The sequence below is a fragment of the Vulpes lagopus genome, chromosome 8 (genome assembly GCF_018345385.1).
Source record: "Vulpes lagopus strain Blue_001 chromosome 8, ASM1834538v1, whole genome shotgun sequence".
Lineage (NCBI taxonomy): Eukaryota > Metazoa > Chordata > Mammalia > Carnivora > Canidae > Vulpes > Vulpes lagopus.
In genome coordinates, this window is record NC_054831.1 from 26,082,303 (window position 1) to 26,110,209 (window position 27,907).

Consider the following 27,907-nt stretch of genomic DNA (forward strand, 5'->3'; position numbering starts at 1 on the left):
CTTTCTTTATCTCTCTTCTCTTTCTGGGATCCTGTAAATCATGTATTATGTCCCATAAATCCTTTAAGCTATCATCACACTTTTCATTCTTCCTTTCTCTTTTGATTTTCTAATTGTATGATTTCTATTCTTTTTGAGTTCATCAATCTTTTCTTCCATTTGATCTAGTTTGCTGTTAAACCCTTATGCTGAATTTTTCACTTCAATAATTGTATTCTTCAGCTCTATGATCTCTGCTTGGTCCTTTTTAATATTTTGTCTTTTAGTGAAATTCTCATTTTATTTCTTCATTCCTTTCCTTATCTCACTGAGCATCTTTATGATTGTTTTGAGCTCTTTTTGGGTAAACAACTCATGTCTGATTCTTGAAGGTCAGTATCTAAACATTTTGTTCTTTTGTTTGGAACATGTTCCCTTGCTTGTTTGTTTTCCTTGACATTGATTTCTACACATTATGTAAAATAGTCACCTCTCCCAGTCTTGACAAGACTGGCTCATGGAGGAGATAAATCTTGTCAATCAGTCTAGTCTGAGCTCTTGGTTGTCTCTCAAACCTTTGTGTTTGTTCAAGCTGCTGTGTGGGTTCTTAGTGGCTTCCAGTAGATTAGGGTCTACTAACACCTGTCACTGTTCCAAAATTTTGGGAAATGCCCACACATCTCTTTAGGTTCCTGGAGAGCAACTAATTGCCTGCCTTTAGCTCCCTGATGCAGACTAATTGGGATACTGACCTTCAGTCAGCAGCTGAGAAACTCAGGACGTTCGATATGCAGCCCAGCCCCTATCAGGAGAAATCAAGAACTGTGTGTTTTTGCCTACTCATTCTCTGCTGAGCCAGAGGGAATAGTCACTGGAAATGCTTGTACACCCATATAGAACTACTTCTTTAATATGTGTAGTCCTAAATAATTCACAAAAGTCAAACCTCATTAGCTCCCAGAACTAGGTGACTCAGGAACCAGTTTCTTGTTTGGCAGCCCTAACGGTTGGGTGCTAGATTTAAAACAAAACAACACCAACAAAACCTTCTTCTAGGAAAAAGCTGGAAACTTGGTTTGAATGTGCCCACTAGCTCTTTCATGTTCCTAGGAGGATCCCAGTAAGCTCTCCCATGTAGGCTAATTAGAAGCCAGAACCACAGGCAACAGATGAAAATGTATGCATCATGTCTCTTTCTGAAAGAAACTGGGAGATGAGTGTTTTTGTCTTTCTTCTTCTCTGAGCTCAGTGTTTATTTGTGGGGAATATACATATACCCACTTAAAAACTGCTTCTTTGCTTACTATAGTTCTATGGGAGTTGTGAGAGAGTTCATTTATTTGGGAGCCTGTCCTTTGAGTGGCAGCCAAGTTGGGGTGCTAGATGTGTGGACATCTTTCCAGGGAGAAGCTGGTGGCTTTGTTTTATTGTTGGAAGAAGATGGAGGAAGACTCTGGGGGAAGTGCCCATTACCTTTTTCAGGCTCCCAGGAAGATCCCAATCAGCAGCCAGGTAGATGAAGGCTAATTAGAAGGCAGTCCTCAGGCAGCAGCTATATATTTCCTTTATGATTTCTGATGTTGAACACCTTGTCAAGTACTTGTTACTCATCTGTATGTCTTCTTTGGGAAAATAGCTATTCAGTTCCTCTGCTCATTTTTTAATCGGATTATTGGAATTTTTTCACTGAATTATATAATTCTTTCTATATTTCATATATTATCCCATTATCAGATATGATTTATATCTGATATTTTATCCCTTTTATCCCTTTCAGTAGGTGGTCTTTTCATTTTGTTGGTTTATTTTGCTATTTGTTTTGATGTAGTTCCATTTGTTTATTCTTTTCTTGTTGCCTTGGCTTTTAATGTCAAATTCTGAAAGTATCACTGCCAAGACCAATGTCTAGGAGCCTACCATCTATAATTTCTTCTAGGAGTTGTCTGGTTTCAAATTTTACATTCAAATCTTTTATCTTTCTTTAATCTTTAAGAATTCAGATCAAATTGAGTTGATTTTTGTGTATAGTATAAGATAGTGGTCCAGTTTCATTCTTTTGCATGTGGCTGCCCAGTTTCCCAGCACTGTTTATTAAATAGACTATCCTTTCCCCATTGTATTCTTGGGATCTTTGTCATAAATTAATTTAGCATATATGCATCGACATATTTCTGGTCTCTATTATGTTCCATTGATCTATGTGTCTATGTTTATGACAATACCATACTGTTTTGAAATCTATAGCTTTGTAATATAGTTGTGTGTTTTTTTAAATATTTTATTTATTTATTCATGAGAAACACACACACAGAGAGGCAGAAATATAGGCAGAGGGACAAGCAGGCTTCCTGTGGGGAGCCCAGTGTGGAACTCAATCCCGGGACTCTGGGATCATGCCCTGAACTGAAGGCAGATGCTCAACCACTGAGCCACCCAGGTGTTCCTAAAACTTTAGAGTATCTTTGGGTATATTTAAAGTAAGCTTCCTGAAGCTCATATATAATTTGGTCTTGTTCTTTCATCCAATCTGAAAATCTCTGGAGTGTTTGGGTCATTTACATGGGATATATTCCTTTTTATTTGTTGGAAGGGTTTGAGAAATATTGCTATTAACTCTAAATTTTTGGTAGATTTTATCAGTAAAGTGATCTGTACCTGCACTTTTGTTTGTTGGGAGGTTGTTTTGCTTTGTTTTTAAGATTTTACTTTCTTTCTTTCTTTTCTTTCTTTCTTTCTTTCTTTCTTTCTTTCTTTCTTTCTTTCTTTCTTTCTCTTTCTTTTCTTTTCTTTCTTTCTTTCTTTCTTTCTTTCTTTCTTTCTTTCTTTCTTTCTTTCTTTCTTTCTTTCTTTTTTCCTTCCTTCCTTCCTTCCTTCCTTCCTTCCTTCCTTCCTTCCTCTTTTCTTTCTTTCTTTCTTTCTTTCTTTCTTTCTTTCTTTCTTTCTTTCTTTCTAGAAAGCTGGGGAAGGAGCAGAGGGAGAGGGATAAGCAAGCAGCCTCTGTGCTGAGCACTGAGCACAGAATCTGAGGCTGGGCTTGATCTCATGATTCTGAGATCATGACTTGAGCCAAATCAAGAGTCGGACACTCAACTGACTGAATCACCTAGGTGCCCCTGTTGGGAGGTTTTTGGTTCCTGATTCAATCTCCTTACTAATATTGGTATATTCAGGTTTCCTGTTTCTTCATGACTGAGTCTTGGTAGAGTGCATATTTCTGAGAATTTATCCATTTCTTCTAAATTGTCCAACTTGTTAGTATATAATTGTTTTTATAGCTTCTTACAATCTTTTGCATTTCTGTGGTATCAGCTGTAACATTTCCTATCTCATTTCTGCTTTTATTTACATTCTCTCTTTTTTCTTAGTGCGTCTACTAAAGGTTTCTTAATTTTACACCTTAATAATTCCAACTCTTATTCTTTGCTGTTGTTTTTTTTTTTTTTTCTATCTTTAGGTCTGTTAAAATTTGCTTTATATATTTAGGTGGATGCAGAGATATTTACAAATGTTATATGCTCCTGGACTGAGGAAAAGTTTCTCTGTAGGCTAAGTATTCTTGCTCATTTATGACTAGGGAGCAAAGTAGACGTCAGTCTGAAGCATTATTCCTGAGTTCAAATCTCAGCACTTATACTTACTAGATATGTGAGTAAATGATCATACGTTTGGTTTCTTTTTTTGTAAAATGGAAATGAAATAAAATAGTAATGTGTACTCCCTATTAAGGTTGTGATGGTTAAATGAGATAATTCAGCTTTAATATTTAGGGCAATACCTATCATACTCTATGTATTTAATAAATAATAGTTATTATTATTTTTAATTACAAGAAGTGGTTTCTCATTTCCAGGTTATTTTTAACAATAAAATATGCTTTCTTGTATACTGAACAGGAAACAATTTTCTAAATAAATGTATTTGGAGGGAAACTGAGTGTTTAGAGCATTTGAGACAGTGTTTCTTTGTTTGATCCCATATCTGTAGAAACATGTGTATGGTAACTCTGCTTTCACTTATCTTTTAGTAAGCCAGAAAAAAAGAAAATACACATCATGAATTTCTAGATTTTTTTCTAAGTCTTTTAAAGTAATTTTGTCATCAATTTTCATCTAACATTTGATCTTCCGTCTGGTTTGTTTCTCTGTTTTTCAGAGCACAGGCCTTTGCATCAGAAACTGGTTAAGGACTTCCTTTTTCCTTTGAAATGGATACATTTCCTGGCTTCTTAATTTTGGCATTAGTATAAGAGGTATGAAAACTCTTTCAGATTTAATAATGTAAAACAAATTCTGTCAGAATATTTGTATTGAGTAGTTGAAAAGGGAAAACTGCATAAAATCACTACCCTATCACACTATAGGGTGTTTTCTTTCATCCTATCTTTAAAAAAGACCACTTAATCAATTCTATATTTGTTAGCATGAATATATGAAAGGAGTAAGATCTCTTTGATAGTTTAATAGTATTTTTTAATGCCAACTTTTTTTAGAACAGTTTTAATTTACAGAAAAAAATTTTAAATACAGTGCAGAGAGTTCCCATATACTCCCATGCCCATTTCTTCCCTATAAGTAACATCTTAAATTATATGGTGTGTTTTCACAATTAATGAACCAATATTGACATATGAGACCAAGTCTATGTTTTTTTTCAAATTTTTTTTTTCAGATTTTAACATTTTTATCTAATGTCTGTTTTTAGTTCCAAGATTCCATCCAGGATACCATATGAAAACAAGCCACCAATGCCTTCTTAGGGTCTTTTGTCTCTGGCACTGTTTTTGATAGAAAAAAGCCTTTCATAGAGTTCTGGCAGGTATTTTGTGGAATATTCCTGATGTGAGGCTTATCTGATTGTTTTTTTCATGATTAGACTGAAACTATACATTTTTCTAAGGAAGGCCACAAAAAATAATGTGCCATTTCAGGATACTATATCAAGGGTACCTATTAACATGATTTATCACAATTGATGTTGACCTTGATCAGCTGACTTGTTAGCATTTGTCCAATTTCTCTACTGTAAAGTTACTCCCTCCTCCTTTTTTATATTGTATTCTTTGGCAATATGTCATTTTGCATAGCCCATATCTAAGGACTGAGGTACTATCTACTTCCCATGAATTCCTAACACCCACTAATCCTTGTATTGTCTTTTTCACTGTCTTTTACAGAATCTTATTTAAATGAAATCATATACTATGTAAACTTTCCAGATTGACTTCTTTCACTTAGCAGTATGTACTTAAGCTTCATCTATGTCTTTTCATTGATAATTTTTTTTTAATTACTGAATGCTATCCTTTATATTGATATACCACAGGTTGTTTATTCACTTGCATATTGAAGGTCACTTTGGTGGTTTCCAGTTTTTGGTGATTAAAAAAAGATCTGTTATAAACATTGATGTGATGACATATTGAAAAAATTTTCAAATTGTTTGCATAATACTCAGGAGGGTAATTGCTGGATTTTATGGAAAAATTATATTTAGCTTTGTAAGAAACTTAGAAAATGTCTTCCAAAGTGTTTATTTATACCATTGTGCTTTACCAGTAAGAATGAGAGTTATTCTCGCTCTGCATTTTTTTTAATGATTTTATTCATTTATTCATGAGAGACAGACAGAGAGAGAGAAAGGCAGAGACACAGGCAGAGTGAGAAACAGGCTCCATACAAGGAGCCTGATGTGGGACTCAATCCCAGGTCTCCAGGATCAGGCCCTGGGCTGAAGGCAGCACTAAACTGCTGCACCACTGGGGCTGCCCTTGTTCTACATTTTTACTAGCAACTGGTAGTGTCAGGTTTTTTTGGATTTTGCCCATTCTAGAGGTATGTAGCAGTATCTCATTTTAATCTTAATGACAAATAATACTGTTTGCTGTTTGTTTAACAGCTATTGTACATGTTCTTTGATGGGGTGTCAGTTCAAAGTTTTTTCCCATTTTTAAATTTGGCTTATGTATTATTGTTGCTGTTTTATGGGTGATTTGTATATTTTAAATTATGTCTACTATCATATAGGTGTTTTGCATATATTTTCTTTGGGACCGTGACTACTTTTTATTTTCTTTATAGTATCTTCTATAGAACAGATGTCTTTATAATTTTTATGAAATCCAATATATCATCTTTTTCTTTTATGGATCATGTTACTGGTGTTTTATCTTAAAAATTATTGCCAAAGCACCTAGATGTTGTCCTGTGTTTTCTTCTGAAAGTGTTACAGTTTCATGTTTCATATTTATGCCTATAATCCATTTTTAATAAATAGTTGTGGAAGTTGTAAAGTTTGTCTTTTAATGATTAATATTTCCAGCACCATGTCAAGAAGATGATCTTTTCTATATTGAATTGCCTTTATTACCTTGGCAAAAATCAGGAGAGTTTAACATGCTTGTGTGGGTCTGTTTCTATGATCTCTATTTTGTTTCAATAAAGTGTATATTCTTTCACCAATACTATGCTGTTTTTATCACTATACATTAAAGTGAATCAGAGGGCATGAGTCCTCCAACTTTGTTGTTTTTCAAATGTTGTAGGTTAAGTTTTTGACCTTTCCTTAAAACTTTAAAATCCATTTTTCAATATCTACAAAACAGCTTCCTGGATTTTATGGGAATTGTGCTGAGTCTATAGTTCAATTTGGGAAGAACTGACATATTAAAGGTATTGTTTCCAATCCATAAACATGGAATCTCTTTTTTTAATGTAGATATTCTTTGACTTCTTTCATCAGAGTTTTTATTTTTCCCCACACAGATTCTGTACATATTTTATTATATTTAAACTTTTTTTTTTTTTGGAGCTAGTGGGTGGGAAGTTTAAAAAAAATCTCCAAATATTTAAGAATTTCTCAGCTATTTTTCTATTTTTTAAAATTTCCTGTGCAATTATGCAGTGATCTAAGAACATATTTTGAATGTTATATATTCTTTTAAATTTATTAGATTGTGTTTATGACCCAGAATATTCTATATGAGCTTGAGAAATGTGTATTTTGCTGCTGTTGGATGGAGCAGTCTACAAATGTCAGCTAGATCCAGTTTATTGGGTTTTGTTCAAGTCAGCTATATCCTTACTGATATCATGCCTACTGGATCTATCAGTTACTGAAAAAAGCATGCATGTTAAACTCTCCAATTATAGTAGTGGGTTGCCTATTTCCCCTTACATTTCTCTTCATTCTTGTTTCCTATATTTTGATACTTTGTTGTTAGATATATGCGTATAAAAGACTGTTAGGTCTTCTGAGATAATTGAGTTTTTATCAGTATGTATTTTCATCCCTGATAAATTTCCTTTTTCTGAATTCTGCTTTGTCTAGTCTGACAGTCTTATCTTTTCATTGGTGTGTTTAGGTGGTATATAATTGATATCATTGGATTAATATCTTTTATATTTGTAACTTTTGTATTCATTGCACTTGTGCTTTGTTGTTTTTCTTTTCTACTCCTTTTTTTCTGACTTCTTTGGTTTTAATTAAGCATTTTATGATTGCATTTTCTATCCTCTCTCAGCATATCACTCTTTTTTTATAACATTTTTTAGGTCTTGCTTTATTATTTATACTGTATACTTATAACTAATCTAATTCTACCTAAAGCAATGCTAGATCATTTCACATGCATTGCAGGTATATTTTAACAGCATTTAAAATTTTCCCTTCTCTTCTTTACAACTTTGCTGCCATTTATTTCACTCATCTATATGGTATAACTACCCAATACATTTTTTTATTATTTTAACTACTAAATTATTAATATCTAGATTAATTACAAGAAAATGAAATGGAAGTATTTCATTTTACCTTAACCTTTTCCAACACTCCTCCTTGATTTTGTATATCTGAGCTTCTGAGCTATATAGTTTTTCTTCTCTTCCTTAAACATTTTTTTTTAACATTTCTTGCACTGCATTTGTGTTTGAGGAATAATTTCACTGGATATAGAATTTTTGCATGGTGAATTTTTTCCCCAATAGCTTAAATATCTTATTCCATTCTATTCTTGTTTTTATGGATTCTGATTTTTAAAAATTACATGTAATTCTTATCTTCGTTTCTCTATAAGTAAGATATTTTCCCCTGGCTTCTTTCAAGTTTTTCTTTTATTCTTGACTTTCCATAGTTTTAATGCGACATGCCTAGGTATAGAGTTTTCGGTATTTATCTACATAGTGTTTGGTTGGCTCTGTGTTTTTTTATATTCATTGATTTTTGACAATTCTCAGCGATTATTACTTTAAATATTTCTCATTGTTCGTTTTTCTGTTTCTTTTTCTGGTATTCTTGTTATGTTATGATTTGTGTAATTGTTTGACAGTTACTGCATATTCTATTTATTTTCATTCTTCTTTTCTCTTTGCTTTTCAATTTGGGAAATTTTTAGTGGCACATCTTTAACCTCATTGATTATTTCCTTGGCTATGATCAATCTATTGATGAGCCCATCAAAGGTATTCTTCATTTCTTTAAGTGTTTTGTTGTTGTGTTTGTTATTGTTGTTGCTACTAGCATTTTAAGACTACTTTCTTAGAGGTTTTTTTTTTAAAGATTTATTTATTTATTTATTTATTCATGATAGACAGACAGAGAGAGAGAGAAAGAGAAAGAGAGAGGCAGAGACACAGACAGAGGGAGAAGCAGGCTCCATGTCGGGAGCCCGACGCGGGACTGGATTCCAGGACTCCAGGATCCCGCCTGGGGCCAGAGGCAGGTGCTAAACCTTAGCTGAACCACCCAGAAGGGTTCCCCCTTTCTTAGAGTTTTTATCTCTCTGTTTACATTACCCATCTATTTTTGCATGTTATCTGCTTTTTCCAATGGAGTCCTTAACATATTATTTATATTTAATTTAAATTTTGTTTGATCATTCCAAAATGTATGTCATCTCTCAGTCTAGTTCTGATGCTTACTTTATCTCTTTAGGCTGTTTTTTCTGCCTTCAGGATGAGTTATAATTTTTTTCTTAAAAGCTAGACATGATGTACCAGGTACAGGAACAAAGCTAAATAGGCTTTTGGTGTAAAGATTTATGTTACTTTACCTTAGAATTGGGTTGTGTCTAATGTTTGCTGTAGCTGTAGATATCAGAGATATAAAATCTTTTCACTTACTTTTTTTTTTGCTTCCTTTATTTTAAAGCTTTTCCTAATAACTCTTAGAGTCGTAACTTTTAGCTGTCATAGCTATCCTGCTAGTACACTGTACCCTATTAATGTAGTGTTAAGATATGAGAGAAAGGAAGCATTCTATAACCTTGTGATTACATTTTAGTCTTTTATGGGTTTTTGTCCACAGTCTGTGATCTTCACAAGTGTTTTGTAGCTTCCACATCCCCTTGGATGAGACAGGAAAGCTAGAGGTGGTACAGGTGAGTAAGTGTCCTTCTCCCAAGTGAATTAAAGCTCTAATCAAATCTTTTTCTTTGTTAGGTAGACACTTGTTGTGAAGGATGTTCTGGAAATATTTGAAAATGGTGTCTTTGCCCTGCCTCATTCCAGAGCTATGAGGATATCTCTTTTGGCTCTTCACCATTTGAACTTGGTAGGGTTCCTGGAAGTAAAACACACAAAAGGGTAGGGAACTTCGTAAGGTAACTTCTCTCCCAACGAGATTTTTACTCTCATGCTAACCTACACTCAAGCCCTAGAGTTCATCAAAATTACTTTAAAAGTGTTCCTACAAGTTTATGCCTTCAGTAACTTCTGCTCCAAATAAACAGATCCTAAGTGTGACTATATTTTCCTGTCTCTAGATTTCAGATGACAATTTGTTTTGTGACTTCAACTTTCTGATGGGTCCCAAATAAGTCATTTATTTCAGTTTGTTTACTTTTTTTGTTGTTGAAAAATTGTATGTGACAATTTTCAGGCTCTTAAAATGTTGGAGACAAAACCAGAATTCTGCCATGATATTTTTAGGACTTAAGCTGATCATAATTGGATCTGTAGAGATATTTCAACTAATTAGTTACTGCTGTCAACAGACTTAAAAGGAAACTGTGTTTTATTTACGTTGTGATTATTAATATTCCCTGGTGACAGTTACATTTCACTTTTTATTTGAAGTTTATATATGATCTGAAATTGCTTTCACATTTTGAAATACTTAAGGAATTTTTACACTTATGTTCATTTCTGCCAAACCAAGATCTTAATGATTAAAAAGAATAATCATAGGCTAATTTATCAGTTGGATAATTAATAGAGGGATTCCAGTTGGTCTGATTAATTGTTAGCATAACTGTTTGAATCTGGCTCTCTAATGGACTTATTTATTTCTCTTTTCATTGCATATTTATAATTCCACGTGAAAATTAAAATTCTTTTACTAAAAACTTCCCTTGACTTCTATACTCTTGTAGCTTAGAAGCTCTTTAAGATTTGACCATAGGTGAGCATTCCCAGACACACAAATAGGAATTATTTCCACATATATCTACTGTAACAGGTAATAATATGCCTTCTACACATTGACATTTTTATTTAATAAAGGTTTGTTAAATGCTCAACACATAAAATAACCACAGAAGTATATTAGTATCACATAATTTATAATATATAATATCATGTGCTATTTCTTGTCAAATGATAGAATCATGCTATGTGCATATCCAAATTAGATTTAAATCTAAATTTAAAACTCTATCATATTTAAGTGAATGCTTTGCTTACATTAAAATTATAACTAAGGTTATTTTAGGTGTCATGTATATATATGTGATATATGGTTCTGATGATTATACTCATAAAATGGAATACTAAATACTCTGTAAATGTTATTTATACATGTACATGCAAAATGTTATTCTATATTTGCTATTCATAAAATTGTCTATAATTTTACATGCAGTCTCTATTGAACTTATATTTTCTATTTAAAAATTAAGTATAATTGGGAAAAATTGATAAATATTTCTTATATAATCTCTGATTATAATTTATAAATTTTACATATATTTTAAGAAAAAATATTATCCTGGGGCAAGAGTTTGAAAGAGCAATGTAAATAATCAACTAATTTTAAAACATAATTTTATTGTTAAAAAAGAATTCTTTCCATTTGATGTTTTAATTTCATTGTTCACCATTTCTTTTTAGATCATGGATTAAATACTATAAGAGAATAACATGTTTCTTTAATTATTTCTTCAAAAATCTGTCCACTATGTACTTATTTGAAAACCACTATAGACTTCAGTATTCTAACATATTCAAAGCATCAGCAGGAAAATACAGTATTGAAATTCTACATTATTTTTTATATAATTTGACTAAAGTTTCTCTACCAGAAATGAATCACATTACAGATTTTTAGTTGATAGTGTTTTGCTATTTTATTTCTTTAAATACAGAATACTTGAGTACTCTAGAACGTTACTAACAAAACCAAAAGAATAATTCTGATGAACTGAGAGCATGATTTTCAAAAATACACAGAAAAGGTATTTATTTACAATATTGGATTAAAGATTTTGCAATAAGCTTCCTATTCATATGAATTATATAAATTATTTCATGCTCTAGAACTTACATAGAGAAAGTACGTTACTATTAAAAATGGATATTACATCAAGAATAGTATTATGAGATATTGGGGAAACAATCTATTGCTTGCACTGAGATTAAGTTAGATTCTACCCAAATTGTACCAAGTTGAAAAGTAAAATTGGCTGGAGTCCAGATAAAAGCAATGGATATAAAGCACAGCACTTTCTAAGTACCTCGCATGATTTATATTGGTAATTAGTTGGAGGATTGGAAAAAGAAAAAGTGAGGAAGAAAAATTTGGAAGTTATTTAATAAAATGTTACCTCGTGATTATCACTAACTTCTTCTGTTGAAAGTTTCTCAACATAGAATCAGATGTCATAGGGAAGAGGTGGGAGGAGAGATGAGGAGGGTTGTACCACTCTGTTAGCAACAAATAAAAACATTTGGTATGAAATGGGATATGTATAGTATATAAACAATCAACATGTTTTAGGGTAAGCATTTTGTGATTTTTTTTCTCCCAAATCCAGCATATTTGGGAAAAGGGAATATGAACATATGCTGTACATAAAGGAAAATATATACCTTACTGGGCTGGCAGATACATGCGAAGGTTTTGTGAGAGAAGTAGTATAAAGTAATTGATTTCTATAGAAATGAAATTTACAAAAATAATATATAAGAGAGTAATTCCATTATTTCTGTGCATTTGCTCAAAACATTAGGTACATATACACACATCACAGTAGTACGAAACACATCTTTTGTATACTGACTGCACTTCAAAATCCTCGCTTCTACATTTCAGAAGATCAGATACAGATGATTTGCTTTCAAAGACTGTTTCTTCTTCTTACTCTATAGAAACTATCTACTATCTTCTACCCAATCTTTTATCTTAGTTCCTCAGTAGTACTTTTTATCTACTATTTTCAGTCTCTTCATCATTTCTTTTCTTATCTACTGCCTTTAAACACTCATTTTTCATTATTAAAAAAAATAGGAAATTTCCTTCAACTTCCTTCCATCTTGGAAAACTTTCTAATTTTTATCATTTTTATTTTCATGGTCAAATTTTAAACTTGTTTGTTCATTTGTTTTATATGAGTATTTTGGTTTTTTAAATTTTTAAATATGGTACTTTTGCATGTATGACATGGACTTTTAATTTTCTATATTTTTCCCTAAACTTATTTTAAGGCAAATTATGGAAACCATAACATTACATTCCATATACTTTCATAAGCATTTCTAAAGAAGTATTTTCCTGCATAGTTAAAATAACACTAAATCTAACAAAATCAATTATTATTTTTAACACCAACTAATATCTGGTGCATATTTAAATTCCCACTTATGCTCAAAAATGTTCCTTATAACAAGTTTGTCCAAACAAAATCTAACAAAAATAGTCTTTGTGGAGTGGTCTTAGAACCAAAGTTTGGGGCAGCCCTGGTGGCTCAGCGGTGAGCCGCCTTCAGCCCAGGACATGATCCTGGAGATCCGGGATTGAGTCCCACATCAGGCTCCCTGCATGGAGCCTACTTCTCCCTCTGCCTGTGTCTCTGCCTCTCTCTCTATGCCTCTCATTAATAAATGAATAAAATCTTAAAAAAAAGAACCAAAGTTTGGTTTATCACAAATCATCTTTTAAATAATTTTTCGACTTACTGATAATTCATCCTAAAACAATAATTTTGTTACACCTGGCAAAATAGTAATTTTTTTTTACTTTACTTTCATTTTCTTTTCATATTTAACATACAATATAGGCATGTCCTACATCATTAAATATTCTTGGAGAATAAGATCATTCATGGCTTCCTAATAGTTAATTGTATGAGGGTGCCATAACTTCCAACTTCTCATGATTGAGTACTTAGTATTTTCTAATTTTTCATTATTGTAAATTATATTTTTATTAATATATTTATCTGTATTTTTGTTTGAATTTTGCCTATTCTCTTAAGTTTGAGTCCTAGAAAGAGAAATGCTCAAATTCTATGAATATTTGTAATGGTTTGTTATGCAGAAAGCAATTGGCTTCCAGAAAACTATTTTTAACACATTTAAAAAATTCACTTTTATTAAACAAGAGACATTAAGTTCAGCCTAAATAAACCATTTTAAATTCCGATATATGCTCCCTTGTTACAATATAGATTGTAATCACTCAAAGGCATTCTGATTTCTTTTGATAATGATCTGCATAAAAGTTGTGCTTTCTGTAACTTTCAAGGCAGAGGGTGATTATTTAGTAAATGCAATTTTATAATATATTTATGACCTTTCAGAGAGGAGTCATATAGATGTATCTCTGATATCTGTGAATATCTCTTTATTTCTACACAATCAACTAATACTAATATTTATGGCTTATAACTTTGGCTACTATGAAAATATATCAGGATTTTGATGGACTGACCAGTTGTCATCCACTTTATGAACAATTAGTAAAACATTTCATTTCTAAAATTCAAAATGGTCCTCTCTTTAATGCAAGAGAATAATGCCCTAAACACCTACTTTGTGCTGACTTAAATCAACCACTTTTATAAGGAGAAAGAATTTTTAAAGCACTTAACAAAAAATAGCAAAGCTCTACAACTTCTTTTTTTTTAAGATTATTTATTTCAAAGGGAGTGGGAGAAGCAAAGGGAGAGGGAGACAGAAGCAGACTCCCCACTGAGCATGGAGCTCAATATGAGGCTCAGTATCCCAACTTAGAGATCATAGCCTGAGCCAAAACCAAGAGTCAGATGTTCAACCAACTGAGCTACCTAGGTGCTACAAAACTCTTAACCTCTAAACCATCAATTAAACTCTGAAGGGTAATTTTTTAAAGGTTTATTTATTTATTTATTTGAGAGAAAGAGAGCACATGAACAGGGGGAGGGGTAGAGAGAGAGAGAGAATCTCAAGCAGACTCCACACTGAGCATGGAGCCCAACATGGGCCATAACCAACTGAGCCACCCAGCACCTCTAAAATATTTTTTTAAGTGTCAAGTAGAAGTCACAGATCTGAATTCAGTCTAAAATAACTGAATTGAAAAAAATACACTAGAGGGGTTCAACAGCAGGCTTGATGAAACAGAATTAAAGATTCATGAACCCAGAGGCATATCAGTGAAACTCACCCAATCAGAGTAGAAGAAAGAAAGAAGAAAGAAAGAAAGAAAGAAAGAAAGAAAGAAAGAAAGAAGAAAGAAGGAAAGAAAGAAGAAAGTTAAGATAGAGTAAGGCACTTTATGGCTTTATGGGACAATATCAAGAAGACCAATATTTACATTATAGGGGTGTCCAAAGAAGAGAAGAAGAAAAGGGCAAAAACATGTTTGAAGAAATAACAGCTGAAAAATTCCCTAAGCTGAAGAAGGAAACAGACATCCATCCAGAAAGCCCAAATTATTCCAAATAAGTTGAATCCAAAGAGATATACACCAAGACATATTACACTTCAAATGTCAAAAGTTAAAGACAGGGGAGGAATCTTAAACCAGTAAGGGAAAACTTTTTATGTGCAGGGGAAATCCCATAAGGCTAACCACAGATTTTTCAGCAGAAGCTTTACAGGCCAGAAGGAGTGGCACAATATATTCAAAGTACTGAAAGAGGGATCCCGGGGTGGCGCAGCGGTTTGGCGCCTGCCTTTGGCCCAGGGCACGATCCTGGAGACCCGGGATCGAATTCCACATCAGGCTCCCGGTGCATGGAGCCTGCTTCTTCCTCTGCCTGTGTCTCTGCCTCTCTCTCTCTCTCTTTGTGACTATCATAAATAAATAAAAATTAAAAAAAAAAAAAAAGTACTGAAAGAAAAAACTTCCAGCCAAGAATACTCTACCTAGAAGAGTTAATCATTCAGAATTGGGGGAAAGACAAAGAGTTTTTCAGACAAGCAAAGTTAAAGAAGTTCACTACTATTAATGGTAAAAAAGAGAGTGTTAATGATATCAAGATAAAAAATGTAAAATGTGACATCCAAAGCTGAAAAATGTTGGAGAAAGTAAAAATGTAGAGCTTTAGAATTCATTCAACCTTAATTCGTTATCAATTTAAAATGGACTATGATGAGCACCTGGGTAGCTCAGTTAAGTGTCTGTCTTTGGTTCAGGTCATGGTCCCACGGTTCTGGGATTGAGGCCCTCATCAGGCCCCCAGCTCAGCAAGGAGTCTGTTTCTCCCTCTCCATTTGCCACTCCCTCCCGCTTGTGCTCTCTCTCTCTCTCTCTCACACACACACACACTCTCAAATAAATAAATAAATAAATAAATAAATAAATAAATAAATTAAATCTTTAAAATAAAAATGGACTGTAATAAATATGTTATACACAATCCTCATGATGATGAAGCAAAACCTATAGTAGTTACACAGAGGTAAAAATGAAAGGAATCTAAGCATACCACTATCGAAAGCCATCAAACCACAAAGGAAGAGAGAGAAGAAAGAAGCAGAGAGGAACTCCAATACAGCCAGAAAACAATTAACAAAAAAGCGATAAATATATACCTATCAATAATTACTTCAGATGTATATAGATCATATATGTGTGTATATATATATACCATATCTTCTTTATCCATTCATTTATTGATGAACACTTGGGCTGCTTTCATAATTTGGCTATTGTAATAATTCTACCATAAACATAGTTCTGCCTGTATCCCTTGAATTAGTGTTTTCGTATTTTGAGAGTAAATTATAATTGCTGAATCATAGTTATATTTTTAACTTTTTGAGGAAACTACATATTGTTTTGCACAGTGGCTGCACCAGTTTACATTCCCACCAATAGTACAGGAGAATTTATTTTTCTCCATATCCTTGCCAACACTTACTGTTTTGTTTTTGTTTTTGATTTTAGTCATCTCAACAAGTGTGAGGTGATATCTTATTGTAGTTTTTATTTGCATTTCCCTGATGATGAGTGACGTTGAGCATCTTGTTATGTGTCTGTTGGCCATCTGAATGTCTTTTTTGGAGATAGGTATGCTCATTCCTTCTGCGCATTTTTTTTTAAAGAAATTAAAGATGACACAAAGAAATGGAAAGACAGTTCATGCTCATGCATTGAAAGAACTAATATTGCCAAGATTTCTATACTACCACAGCAATCTACAGATTTAATGCAATCCTTATCAAAATACAACAGCATTTTTCAGAGCACTAGAACAAACAATGTTAAAATTTATATAGAACCACAAAAGACTCCAAATAGCCAAAGCAATTTTGAAGAAGTAAAGCAAAACTGGAGGTACCACAATTCCAGACTTCAAATTATTTTACTATACAAGCTATCAATAGAATAGAAAACCGAGAAATAAATCCACGATTATATAGTCAATTAATCTTCAACAGAGACAATTTCTTCAACAAACAGTGCTAGGAAAATTGGACAACTACATACAAAAGAATGAAACTGAGCCACTTTCTTACAACATACACACACACACACAAAAACTCAAAATGTGATACCTAAAATCATAGAAATCCTAGAAAAGAGCACAGTTAATTTTTCTGACATTGGCCATAGCAACATTTTCCTGATATTTTCCTGTGGCAAGGGAAATAAAAGCAAAACTAAACTAATAGGATTACATCAAAATAAAAAACTTCTGCACAGTGAAAGAAACAACAAAACTAAAAGGCAACCTACAATAAATAAATAAATAAATAAATAAATAAATAAATAAATAATAAAAGGCAACCTACAGAATGAGAGAAGATATTTGCAAATGACATATCTGATAAAGGGTTGGTATCCAAAATACATGAAGAATTTATATAATTTAACACCCAAGAAATAAATAATCCAATTAAAAGCTGTTATTGTTTAAAGTATATATAAATATTGACAATGAGAATCAAAGTCTAAAGGGCTAGACTCAGCAAGAAAAAGTGAAGAGGCTTAAACTTAGAAATGAAAGATTTGGCTTTACAAGTGATACCACAGCAATGTAAAGCATCCTAAGAGACTAATATAATAATTATTTGCCAACAAATATGAATACTTATAATAAAAGCATAAATTTTTAGAAACATACAATCTACCAAAACTGAATCATGCAGAAACATAAAATCTGAACAGACTAGTTATTAGTAAGGAGATTAAGTCAGGAATCAAAAACTCCCAAGAAATGAAGGACCAGGACTAGATGGATTTACTAGTAAATTTTACCAAACACTGACAGAAAAATTAGTACTAATCTTTCTCAACTTTTTCAAAAAGAAAAAAAAAGAAGAAGAAGAATTAAAAAAAGACAAAGACAAGGAAGAGGAGGAGGGAACACTTTCAAACTTATTTAGGAAGCCAGCATTACCTTCATTCCAAAAATTAAGAATGCCACATAAAAAGATTACAGGCCAATATCCCTGATGAGCGAACATACAAAAATATTCAACAAAATATTAGCAAACTCAATTCTGCAATACATTAGAAGGATCAAGTGCACTTTATTCTTGAGATGAAGAATAATAGATAATAAAATAATGTGGAGTATATAGGAGACTGTATCTCAACACAATAAAGGCTATAGATAACAAGCCATCATCTAACATTATATTCAACAGTGAAAAGATGAAAAATTTCCCTCTAACGCCAGCAATGAGAGTGCCCATTCTTGCCACTTTTATTTAACATAGTATTGGAATTCCTAGCCAGAGCAATTAATTGAGAAAAAGAAATAAAAGGTAAACAAATTGGAGAGGAAAAAGTAAAACTGTCACTATTTGCAGATGACATGGCACTATAGAGAACTCTAAAGGCTCCACCAAAAAACTGTTAGAAATAATGAATAAATGTAGTAATATTGTATAATACAAAACCAATGGACAGAAGTATGCTGTATTTATACACAGATAACTGTCAGAAAGATAAATTAAGAAAATTATGCCATTCACAATTTTATCAAAAAGTTGACAGACCTAGCAATAAATGTAACTAAGGAGGTGAAAACCTATACATTGAAAACTATAAGACATTTGATATAAGAAATTGAAGGCAAATGACTGGAAAGATATTCTATTGTCATAGATTGGAAGAACTAATATTAAAATGTCCATAGTACCCAAAGCAATCTACAGATTCAGTATAATCAATATCAAAATTCCAATGGCTTTTTTCACAAAAATAGAGCAAATCATATTAAAATTTGTATGGACCATGAAAGACCCCAAATAGCCAAAGCAATTTAAAAAAGGAACAAAACCAGAGGCATCACACTCTTTGGTTTCAAACTATATCTCAAATCCATAGAATCAAAACAGTATAGAATTGGCATGAAAATGAGCACATAAAAGGGCACCTGAGTGACTCAGTCAGCTAAGCATCTGCCTTGTCTCAGGTCATGATCCTAGGATACTAGGATGGAGTCCTGCATCAGGCTCCCAGCTCAACAGGGAGTCTGCTTCTTCCTCTCTCTCTTTGCCCCTCCCCTCCTGTTCATTCTCTCTCTCAATAAATAAACTCTAAAAAAAATAGGCATGTAGATCAATGGAACAGAATAGAGTTCAGAAATAAACCCATGAATATATGGGCAATTAACTTAGGACAAAGGAGTCACAAATATACAATGAGAAAAGGATCATTTCTTCAATAAATGCTGTCAGGAAAACTGGGCAGCCACGTGCAAAAGAATGAAACTGGACTTCTATCTTAAATATACACAAATAACTAATTTGAGATGGGTTAATGACTTAGATATGTTTCAAAATCATAGAACTCCTAGAAGAAAACATGGGCAGTAACCTCCTTAACATCAGTATTGGGAGTGATCTTTCTGGATCTAACTAAAGCAAAGGCAACAAAAGCAAAAATAAACAAGTGGAATTAAATCAAACTAAAAAACTTTTGTACAGGTAAAGAAAACATCAACAAAAGGAAACCTGTGGAATAGAAGAAAAAATTTACAAATGTCCATGAAAAACGTGCTCATCATAATTAATTATCAGAGAAATGCAATGAACCCATAATGAGATACTACCTCACATCTGTTATAATGGCTTTTATCAAAATGATAAGAAATAAAGTTATTGGCAAGAATGTGGAGAAAAGGGAACCCTCATACACTGTGGGTAGGAATGTAAACTGATAACAGCCACTGTAGAAAAAGATGTGGAGTTTCCTCAAAAAAAATAAAATAAATAGAATTTCCATATGATATAGCAATTCCACTTCTGAGTTTTTATCCAAAGAAAACAAAAACACTAACTCAAAAAGATATATGCAGACACATGTTCATTATAGCATTATTTATAATAGCCAAGATATGGAAACAACCTAAATGTTCATCAATGGATGAATGGATAAAGGAAAAACAATATATATATATATATATATATATATATATATATATAGCCATTTTCAACAACATGGATAGACCTTGACAGCATTACACTAAGTGAAATAAGTCAGACAGAGAAAGGTAAATACCATATTACCTTTCTTGTATATGGAATATAAGAAACAATGACAACAATAAAAATGTAAAAGCCAGAAAAAAAACAAACAAACTCATAAGTACAGACAACAAATTGGTAGTTGCCAGAGGTAGGGAATGGGTGAAATGGATGAAGTGGGTCAAAAGATACAAACTTTCTATTTTTTTGAAGGATACAAACTTTCAGTTATAAGCAAGTCATGAGGATGTAATGTATTGTACATTGACTATAGTTTATAATACTGTACTATATATTTGAAAGTGGTTAAGAAAGTAGATCTTAGAAGTTTTCATCACACACACATACAAATTTATAACTATGACAGATGTTAACTAGACTTATTGTGATGATTCTTTTGTGATATAAAATCATTTTGTTGTACACCTGAGACTAATATAATGTTATATGCCATTGTGCCTGAATTTTAAAAAATGAAGACATTTTGCCACATTTGAAAATATAAGAATAGGAAATTGGAAATATTTGAGTATGGCAGTACAAAATGTATGTGTTGAGCATAAAGAGAGTTAGTACTAGTGAATAAGGCAAAGAAGCAGTTAGGGATGGCCCTGATTATTCTATAGCCTACATTAGTTACTAATAAATAATTACTAAAAACACCACAGCTAAAAATATATATAAATATAAATAATAAGTAAATACATCACTGCTACTTTTGCAGGAAAATATATCTACTCATTATATAAATAGTAGTTTCTGTAACTCTCCTTTTTGATGTCACTCTGTATATATCTTTTAGTACTCTGTGGGAAAGCACCATTTAATATTTTTATCTTCTGTTATATATAAACATGAAAAAGAGGTATTACAGTGCATAGCCATATAACACTACGTAAAGTGAATGTTAAGAACCATTAATCATATCTTTTAAAGCGGCTTCTCTGTGTTAAAAATCCTATTTAAAAATGATCTCATTATCCAATATGCATTTTTTACTCATATTTTAACCTTATTCTTCATAATTCCATTTTAAACAATGCTATAGTTTCAACTTTATGATCATCTTCATTGTGAAAAAGATGAATTTCCTTTCAGAGCATTCTCATGCATAAATCTTATCTTCATAGGAAATAATTTCTGGATTTTATTCCTTTATACTACTGGAAGTTATCCAAATGTTACAGACCAATTTAATAAATTGGTTTTCAAACAAAAGTTTCATAATACAATTATTATGTATACTTCTTGAAGATTAAGAAAAAATCATTTCATTTCGTGTGTGTGGAGAGAGAGATGGAAAGACAGAAAGAGAGAAAGAGACATTGCTTTGATTTTTATGGTATTTAACACAGATATCTTTTTATTTTATTTTATTTTTTTAATTTTTATTTATTTATGATAGTCACACAGAGAGAGAGAGAGAAAGGGGCAGAGACGCAGGCTCCATGTACCGGGAGCCGGACGTGGGATTCGATCCCGGGTCTCCAGGATCGCACCCTGGGCCAAAGGCAGGCGCCAAACCGCTGCGCCACCCAGGGATCCCAGATATCTTTTTAAATTGACTAAATATTTTCTTGAAACATTACCAAGTATTTATGCAAATATATTCAGATATATAAATTATAATTATATTTTACTTGTCCTTAAAATGAAAAAAAGTAACTCAAGGATACATACTCATTTTTAAACAATTCAGCCTTCTATAGAATGAGAATTGAAAACTCTTTTCTTATTCTTAATCTCATGCTTCTTCCCAGAAGTAACAATCATTAACAGGTATATCTTTCCATTTATTGTTCTATAGATTTATATTTTCATAGTACTTGTTTTGTGTGCTTTCATATCTTTTAAAGATTAAACATTGATCCTAAATTAACACAGGGTATACAGTTAGAATATGCAACACTCATACATGAAATTTGTATTTCACTAATAATGCAGTGATATATATCTTTTATTCTTATCCCCTGTGAGTATCATTAGTTTTAATATGAGAGTGAATGTTCTCCTATTACATATCTGTGATGCAAACATAATATTCAGGTGTCAATTTTTTTATTATTGAAAGGAATACTACCTATTAAATGTATACTGATATTTTCTTCTATATATTTTATGAGAGCAATCTATAGATCTGCATTCTTATGCAATTCCTGTTCCACAGCCTCTCATTCAATGGTCTATTGAAACATTTTTATTTCATTATATAACACTTTTGGATACTCTGTATTTTCAAAGAACCATGCTGAGTATACATATTGTATATCCCAGGAGTTATTTTCTTGAAAACTAGCAGAGTAGTTTGTAGTTTTTAGAATATTTCTTTGATGTTTTTAGGCTCACTCTTAAGTTCTAAGGATACACACATTGATTATTGTTATTTGTAATTGCTTATTTCTGATTTGTCCAAGTTGACAAAATTATCTATTGTTTTCCCCACTTTAGCTTAATACAGGAAAAAACAATGTGTTGTTGATTTTGTTGGAGTATAAAAGGGCAATAATGATTGTTTTCTATAGAAAAAATCGCTATCCTTTGTAGAGCAGTGATCCTCACTTAAGTATGCCTAACAGTCCCTTGTTAAACACACAAAATTATGGGTGCTACCACATGAGATGCTAGTTTTTTTCAACTTTGGTTCTTTGAACACTACTCTCTACTATTATCCTTACATTGAGTAGTTACAAGAGCACTTTGGCAAATATACTCCTGGAGGAGGATCTACATTGTTGCTGAATTTCTTGCTTATGAACAAACAATTATGTCATCGTCAATAGGCAACTACTCACCTCATTGCTTCCTAATCCTAAGAGTCTACAGAACCAATATGGGAGTTTTAGCCAAAATATTCAATTTAATGATTCTTTGTTCCCCAGTATATTAATAGTAATTACAGTGAATAGTAATATTAATAGCAATATTTAAAATGTCAGATTAACTTGTAGGGAATGCAAGCACAATAGTCTTCTCCTAAAATCACATATATGCACCCTCAAAACACAGCATTATATCTAAAATGACTCTATTTTGGACTACTGCTTCCTTTCCAATTAAGTGACAATCTTGGCTAAGAGTTGATGACATTGTCTTATTTCCCCTGGCTAGTCTCTGAATTATATATAGCATGTAGAATCCACTCTATTTGGGGTTCTTTTATAAAAAATGAGGAGGCCTGAGCAGAGAACAAAAAGCCCAGAATTCCCTTTGAGTGATTAGGATTTGGATCCTAAGAATAAGGTATGGTTTATATCATTCTTTAAGGTCTATTTATTTATTTGAGGGAGACCGAGAATGTGAGTGGAAGGAGAGGCAGAGGGAGAGAGAGAAAATCTCAAACAGACTCTGTGCCAAATGAGGAGCCTGAGAGGCACAACACAGGGCTTGACACAGGGCTCTCATGATTCTGAGATCATGATCTGAGCCAAAACCAATCTAATGTGTAACCGACTGTGCCAGCCAGGTGCCCTAGTTTATCTCATTCTTAAATTCATTTAACTCTTCTTCTGAGATTTAAAACTCATGGACCAAAATGGAAAGCAGATGGTGTCTTCAGTGACAAACCTTAATGTAGATATCCATTTAACAAGGTAACACATACCAGTCTGGTTTTTGGATAATAGCCAGTAAGCTTTTATATTGCCAACTAAATGTCAGTTATTGGGGATTATTCCATGATCTGTTTCTGATCAAAATTTCCTTATAGGTTTATCAAATAGTATTATATAGTTTTGGCACCACTCATTGATAATGAAGTTTGTTTCTTCACTAATGTTGATTGAATACATTGGCCAATTTGTCCTAAATATGTGGGTAATGACATATAAAGTTTTTTCAGGATTTCATATGAGGTCACAGGCAGCCACTCTAGGTGTAAAAGAGATTATTTCCATGTGTAATAAATATTTTTTTCTAACTCTGGAACAAAAGAACTGCATTGTATAATATTTCATAATATTCTCTTTGAGTTTCTACAAAGACACAATTTGTTGTTGTTTTGTTTTGTTTTGTTCTGTTGAGAAGTAGGATTTTGGTTGGGGATAATGTTTGGCATAATGATCAACCAGGACATTTACATTTACTTTGATATCTTTTTGAATGGGCTTCTGTCTTGAAAATAGCCAATTTATTAAAAAAAACATTACAACTATTAAATGCCTATAATCTGCTGACCATTCTAAATTAGGGTTCTTTTTTAGGTTAAGCACTTTAATGCTCTATAAAGCTTTCCAAAACAATAAACTATACCAAAAGCATTTCCACTATTAGCGTGTATATATAAACCCACTTCATTTTACTTAGCCAGGAAGCTACTGAAGTGACAACAAATTCTGTCATCTGGACATATTTTTGCCTCTGGGAAGGAGTCGTATTCTAGCGGTGAGTTGAGATCTGTTACAATGTATCCTGCCTGATGTTTTCCTGGTTTTAGTCTTAAAATATAATCAACAGACAAACATTATTAAACCTAGATTTCTAGGCATGTTGTAATAAACTTATTAAAGGAATTTTTAAAAGCCTATTAGATATTTAAGAAACAGTGTTTAAAGAATCACGAGTTTCCCTTCTACGGGGAAAGAGAGGCAGGATTTAAAGCTGCCAGTGGAGAGCAGTAGTTTTTAAAAGCTGAGGATCTCAGTGCCATAGCCACAAGGAATTAAATTCTATCAATAACATAATGAGCTGGGAGGAGGACCTCAAGCTCCAGAACAGAACTACAAAGTGGCTAATGCCTTGATTTCAGTTTACAAAGCACTGAGCAAAGGGCTCATATAAGCCTTGTCTGGGCTCCTAACCCCTGGACATTGTGACATAAAAGGTGTAGGTTATTTTAAGCACCTAAATTTGTGCTTTGTTGTTCAGCAATAGGAAATTAATACATTTGGAACTCATAGTTTTCCAGTGAGACTTAGGAATCATCTGTGTGATCTCTTAGTTACTAATCTGGGAAATTTATGAAGTGTTACAAGTTTTTAGGAGTGAAAAATATCCCTCCTTGGGATAAATTATGTTCCAAAAAAATAAACTTTAACAAAATTTTTACTTCAGAAAGTGCATAGCCTATTAGAGATAAGACATTAAGTAAATAGAATTACTTTCAGAGCTCAGTTGCATTTTAGAGTACTGTAAAAGATGATCGACATGTGAAATTAAAAAAAAATAGGACAGTTTAGGAATCCTTGTTGAGGACTTTGATTTTCCCAGGAGGAAGCGATGAAATGACTCTTTGGATAAAAAAAAAAGATGCTAAAAGAACAGAAAACAGATCTATAGTTATGAAATATGCAGCTTTGTGGTGCACAAAGATAAAAGAATACTCGGATTTGCTACTACAGGTAAGTAGGGAATGATTATTATATGTATGCTGCTAAGATTCTGAACAAATCTATATCCCTACTATTTTGGATATTTTTTTTAACCTAGAGAAAAGAATAATTATAAGGAAGAGTACAAGGGTTAAGGGCTCATTTTTCTATTAGATTTTCATCTTCTTGATTTTGGTACCCTTTGGTTCTGGTTTTAGAGAGTATAAGGTGAATCTTGCTAGATGTTTGGAGGGACTGATAGATTGAATCCAAATTATATTGGAAAATTAGTATCACTTATGCTCAGAAGTATGATTACGCCTTAGATCTTTGACTTCTATTAAGAATACAGGTAAATCATTGTTTAAATTATCTATGACCTGATTATGAGTCCTCAGGCATGTCCAGGAATGGGCCATCAGGAGAGCATCTGTTTTATAGTAAATCCCCCCACACTACACCATTTAGTTAGTGGATGTGATGTCACAAAGGAGGAAAGAATGTTTCTCAACTTAAAGTCTGACGGTAACAGTTGGGCTGGGCATATAAACTGTTTGATGGTTATTGAAGGTACTTGGCCCATGATAGTTTTGGCTCCCAGGGAGAGGTTAAATAAGAGTGTTAGAATATATGAGAGATGTCATAAGGCATATCGATCAAACCCTGCAAGATTATCATTTAATATCTAGAGAAAATGGATTTTATTATATAAAAGGAAATGTCACTTGATTCCATCTTGGATAAATTTCATTAATTGCCCCCACTTTATTTTTTTCTCTGTTGTTTTTTAGCTAAGAGAGTGTAATTATTTATCTAATACTCTTTCTGTTCAAAGTATGTAAAAGTGAGGAATTAAGAAAGAGTCTATAAGAAAGATCTTCTAAAGAAAATCTTTTGCCTTTGCTAAGTAGGATTTAATAGTTTCTCTCTCAGGTCTAGCTTTACTTTTTTTCTATATGAAATTTCACTTTATCCTCCACTCTGCTGCTCACTGGAACAGATCTCTTCCTTACATCTTTCCCAAATAAATTCTACTTTTATTTTTACTCATATCTTCTCAGTGTGGTGGTCAGGAGCTAGAGAGATGAGGGTTTTTCTTCTTTGCAGTTCAGGCTAAGTTGCAATCCTAGTAAGGTACTATAAACATGTCCTAGATATGATGCCTTTACAAATAGCCCTTCCCCTCCTCCAGAGGTCATGTTGGGCTGAGTATGCTTTCCACCCTCCCTGGGGGGATTTTTCCCCCTTCTTTTTCTCTCACAACTACAGTAGGTTCTCATCTGTACTGTCAGGCAACAGATTTTGATGATTTTACATATTAGGGCTCTGTTTCCATAAGGAGATAGAGATGATGAGACAGGGCAGATGTTAGCTAAGACATTGTTTCACTCTCCAGATTGCATCATCAGGAAGTTTTCTTAAGAAAAAAGAAAAAAAATATGTATCTCCAGTCTTCTCTGTAAATACTTTGTGGGGTTCATCGAGGAAAAACCTGTAAAAGAACAATGATGTGAACATCATTGGTCCCATGTGATGCATTCAGCTTTCATGCTTCTGCATTCAGACATTAGCAATCGGTTAAAATCCTCTAACTGATTCTTATTTTTTTTTTAAAAAAAGATTTTATTTATTTATTGTACAGAGAGAAAGAGAGAGAGTAGACATAGAGGGAGAAGCAGACTCCCCATGGAGCAGGGAGCCCAACGCAGGGATCAATCCCAGGACCCAGATATGACCTGATCCAAAGGCAGACACTAACCACTGAGAAACCCAGGTGCCCCTACTTGATTCTTTTCACCAGCTTATTCACCATTCAATATTTTGTCTCAAGTAAGCAAATTCCTGGGTCTTGTTTCTCCCTGAGAGTGCTTCTCACATTCCTGATTTTATGTTAATATTTTCCCATTGCAATTTTCATGATCTAATTAGAAAATCACAAACTTGCAGCTTTTCAAGTTTGTTTTTTCTTATTGTAAAGTAGGAGGGAACACAAATTCTCCACATCTCTGAAATAACATCAGAACCCAGTAGCTGTTTTTTAATGCAATTTTCCTACCATTTTGTTGAAGTAAAACTCAAGTGTTTTCCAATACTGTGTCTGAAACAAAGTCACTTTTTCTGGGAAGCCAGTTGATCACTAGCTGTGTAAAATAGTTGGGAGATTATAATAAATAACAGAATAAATTAGAAAATAATGTTAAATGCTAAGTTCCTATTTCCATTTTTGCATGATTGTTGTAATCAATTTTTGAGAACAGAATAAGTCAAAACAATAACTCGTGTTTTTTATTACATGACTCAATACTAAATTCAAAAGCAATGAATTTGTTTAGATGGAACTTGCAATAATAATTTTATACTTTAATTCTATATTCCATAATTGGTAGTAATTTGTCAACAATGGTCCTATATATGAGAATATCAAGCTGTACAATAAATCAACTTTTAAAATTAATAGCAAGGTGAAACTAAAAGTTTAACCAAAATCCTAACCTCAATAATATGTATTCATATCAGAGAGGAAAATTTCAGGTTTAAATTATTGGCAAGGCACTGAAAGATATTCCCACTGATCCCACCAGTGAATTACATTTATATATATCTGTATCCATATATAAATATCTATAGGCCTATAAGTCAAACTCTGGTTTATTTTTGGGGGGAGGTTATTCTCAGGTTAAACACACAGTAATCCAAATAAGTTTGCATTTCCTTTTTCTTAAATAA

At 32.7% G+C, this 27,907-nt stretch overlaps 1 non-coding gene across 1 annotated transcript; it reads right to left on the minus strand.

Moving 5' to 3' along the window:
- Positions 1 to 13,463: 13,463 nt before the first annotated feature.
- Positions 13,464 to 13,547, minus strand: LOC121498388. Its single transcript, XR_005989766.1, has one exon. It is a non-coding gene; the product is annotated as a small nucleolar RNA snoR8a (small nucleolar RNA).
- Positions 13,548 to 27,907: the final 14,360 nt, after the last annotated feature.